A 3,951-nucleotide genomic window follows, 5' to 3' on the forward strand; every position below is an offset into this window, starting at 1 on the left:
AAATGGGTATAACAACACCTCCTTCGCAGGTTGGCACGAGGTTCAGTAAGATAATGCAGGCCAAGTGCTGGCTTGATGCGAGGCCTGGCCAAGAACAAACGTTGTAGTCCACCACCACAGAAATGACTTAGTAGTGTGAAGGCCTCGGTGTGGCCCAGCTGAGAAGTGGCTGGGCCACAGCAGCAGCCCCTAGACCGCCTCTGCCCAGGGAGAGGGCTGCCACAAACCGGAGTATTTGTTCGCTCCTGCAGTCAGGCTGAGCACAGCACAGCAGACACTGCCAACCCAAAGATGCAAGCTCTGGCAAACAGCACCGTCGGCAGCATCATATGCAAAAGCACCCAGCAAGTTCAGGACTTGCTCTCACACAAATGGAGGTGTCCATGTCCTGGGGAGCTCTGACCCAACCGAGATCCCCTGGGATGGGCACCAACTCTCCCCCCAACCACTTACCACATAAGGCATCGCCAAATGCTCAATGAGTATCTCATTTAAGTTAACACAGCCCCAAACAACAGATGGAAAACTTTCTGGTTTCGGGATCCTTCTTCACTCCCAACATTACTGAGAACCCCAAAGAGTTTGCATTCATGCGGATTGCAGCTATCCGTATTTACCTTATTAGACACTGACAGCAAGAGATTTTTAAAACACAAGAATACACAAGCACACATTCCATTAGTCAACAGAATGATAACATGAGCACAGGTCATGTAGCCTCTGAAAACCATTGTATACTCATGAGACAGAGACAGTTAAAAAGGAAAATAATGTCTTACAATTATTACGAAAATCACTCTGACCTCATGAACAGCCTGAAAGGGTATTGGAGACCCCCAGGGATCCTTGGAACACACTTGAAGAGCTACCAACCTAGATGTTAGGACTCTGGAGCCATTCTGCCCGGATTTGAATCCTCGCTTTGCCACTCACTAGCTGTGTTAGCCCTCTTTGTGCGTCAGTTTCTCCATGTGTAAAACAGAGCAGTACCTGGAATGTAATAAGCACTACATAATACCTGAGGACCCTCACAACCATCTTTCACATTGGGCACCAATATTACCCTGACCTCACAGAGGAGGTTTAGAGAGATGAACTAACCTGCCCACGGTCATGCAGCTCAGGAGTGGCAGTGCCTTAACCGGTCCAGGGAGGGTCCCAGCATGGGCACCAGAATCATCAGGAGTCCCTGTTTAAAGCCAGAGTCCTTATTCCTCCTCCAGACCTAGAACTTCAGCACCTCCAAGGTTCTTAATTTTTAGTCAAGTTTTAATTTTAACTAAGCGACCTGGGTCAAATTAATCCAGCATCTATTTATTGTGTTATTTTTCCCCTCCTCCAACACTGAAGGAACTCAGGGAGTTGCAGTCCCTATGACAGAGGAGAATCAGTGACTCCAGGAGAGGAAGGGGCTCGTCACTGGCCCACAGCAGAGGCAGGAAGAGAACAAAGGCTGTGCCCAAGGGCCCCAGATGCACTTCCCTTCAGTCCCTATGGCTGGCTCTGAGTGGGCAAGGGGGATGACACCAAGGTGCACGAGACAGAGGTCTTTCATGCCAGGATTTAAGCTCTAGGTTTGCAGTCGCCCAAGGGCCCCAGATGCACTTCCCTTCAGTCCCTATGGCTGGCTCTGAGTGGGCAAGGGGAACGACACCAAGGTGCACGAGACAGAGGTCTTTCATGCCAGGATTTAAGCTCTAGGTTTGCAGTCCCATGACAACGAGTACTGCCAAGTGAGGCAGCGTCAGAGTTGGCCACGAGGCAGAACGTCATTCACAAGAACAGAGCCAAGCTCAGGCCAACTCCGCAGGGAAGAGTCGTATGAAGATGATGCCTGCTACAATGCCAGGCTCTTAATGGGCCATGAGATTGCACCCTGCATGGCGGCTGAGCCCAGAAAGGCCGAGGTGGCTGCCCCAGCCACTGCCTTGTCCGCTCACTGGCCTCTCTGCCTCAGAAGGTGCCACGGCATGTGCAAGAGACATCCATCCCCTTTTCTTCCAGAATGAGGTGTGCTCAGGACCCCACTCCCAACTTTGCCAAATATCTGGAGGCCAAATGTCCTCTTTTTAGGGCAATTTTCCTTACCTATAAAATGGGTAAACAAACCCTTAAGGTCACATGGCTTCTTTCTTCTGAAATCAAAGCCATATGCAAACTCTCCCATTAATTTAAATAATCACTCTAGTAAGCCAAGCCAGCATAAGGCTTAATTATCCCCATTTCAGAGATAAAATAAAGCCCAAAAAGAAACAGGAAGAGTATTGCCCCAGGTCCTGTAAGATTTTGGGGGTCAAACCTCCGGAGGCCCCAGGCCCTTCCCTCCTCTGGTGTTTTCATTTCACCAACTCCTCTGCCCCACCTGCTCTGCCTCTCACAAGGGTGCAAGGAGGATAGAGTCTAGGTACAAGGCCCAAGATCCAGAGATTACCAGCCCACGCAAGCATGCTGTCTCAGCCCCTCCTCAGTCCCACCTCCAATGGAGGCGGCTCACTTCGCAACCCTCACAACACCTCAGGCCAAGCAGGCAAGTGCCATCCTGTGCAATCTGTCGCAGCAGCACCCACTCACGGAAGGTACAGGTACAGGTGCTTTTCTTTCACAAGTCATGGAGACATCACTTGCTCCTTAGAGGCCCCCTATGGAGCTGAAAACAGCAAGCACTTCTCTAGGTCCATAATTTGGAAAAGTTATGGAAGAACAGGAAAATATTTTGCCCAAGTCTCACAGAGCTGCCATCTGAGGAGCCCCTGAAGCCTGGGCATCTGCTGCTGGCAGCATTCCAACTCCCAGTCACCCAACATGGTGGAAAAGTCCAAACCAGCGCTTCTCGGAGTGGCCACAACCACCAGGAATGTCACAAAGTAGAGGACTGAGGGGTTACAGAGATGTTATTTGGGGACCCAGAGTCCACAGGCTTTTGTTTCTGGAGAGTCTGACAAGTCCAATTGCCTTAGCCCCTTGGTACCAGGGCCCCAGCCCAGACCCCCCTCCCACTACCAAGATGCTCAGGAGGATGCTGGGAACTTCTCTGGTGATGTCTGGAGTTTGCTACTGGGGGGAGGAGAAAGGAGAGAGGAGCTGAAGGTGAGAGGAGATAAGCCCCTCTCAAAGACGGACAAGGAGAAAGTGTTATTCATCTTTGTATCCCCAGTGCCCAGCACAGACTGGCTCACAGATAGACCATAATAACATTTGCCAGAAAAAATGGTGAAAGAAGAGAGAGAGAGAACAATCTGTCAGCTGGTGGACGTACAAGACGTGGGACATGAGAACGGCCTTCCTCCGCTCACTCATGCCTGCCTTCATTTCCTCACGCCTTTACTGAATAAACTTACCGCACAGTCACTACGTGCCAGGACTGTGCAAGGCCCCACATCAGAGGAAGGATAGATGGGGGCAGGAGGTGTAGGTAAGTATCTATGGAGTTCTTACTATAAGCCAAACACAATTTTAACACATAAAAACTGATCCTCTCAAGGAACACAGTTTGGTTTTAAAAAGCCAAAAATGACTCAAAATAAATGATTGTGAATACAGGTGAGAGGGGCCACACTAAAGGTGGGGACCAGTGAAGTAAGGAGTAGGGGGGTGGGCAGCTCTGAGGGGCCCGAGAGGACACACTTGAGGGGGCTGTTCGTGCCGTGTGGGTGGGACAGAAGCAGCAGGGCCCTCGTGGGAGGCACTGCATATCCCAGTGGCTGAGAAGGGGACAGATGGCTGGCGACGCAAGTGGCTGCACAGTGCTCACACGTAGAGCAGGACAACACCTCTTTCTGAGGCGAGACCATCAACTCAAAAGTGACCAGACTGGGAAGAAGCGATGCACGAGCTGGTCTGCGTTCCCTGCACCAGGAGGGGAAATGTGCTCCATTTCCTCAAAAACAACCACGAAAAGGAAGAGGCTTGCTGTTGTTTTTTCTTTCTTTTCCTTAGTTCCTTTCTTTTTAA

Source organism: Galeopterus variegatus, unplaced genomic scaffold (assembly GCF_000696425.1).
Source record: "Galeopterus variegatus unplaced genomic scaffold, G_variegatus-3.0.2 Scaffold9147, whole genome shotgun sequence".
NCBI classification, from domain to species: Eukaryota; Metazoa; Chordata; class Mammalia; order Dermoptera; family Cynocephalidae; genus Galeopterus; species Galeopterus variegatus.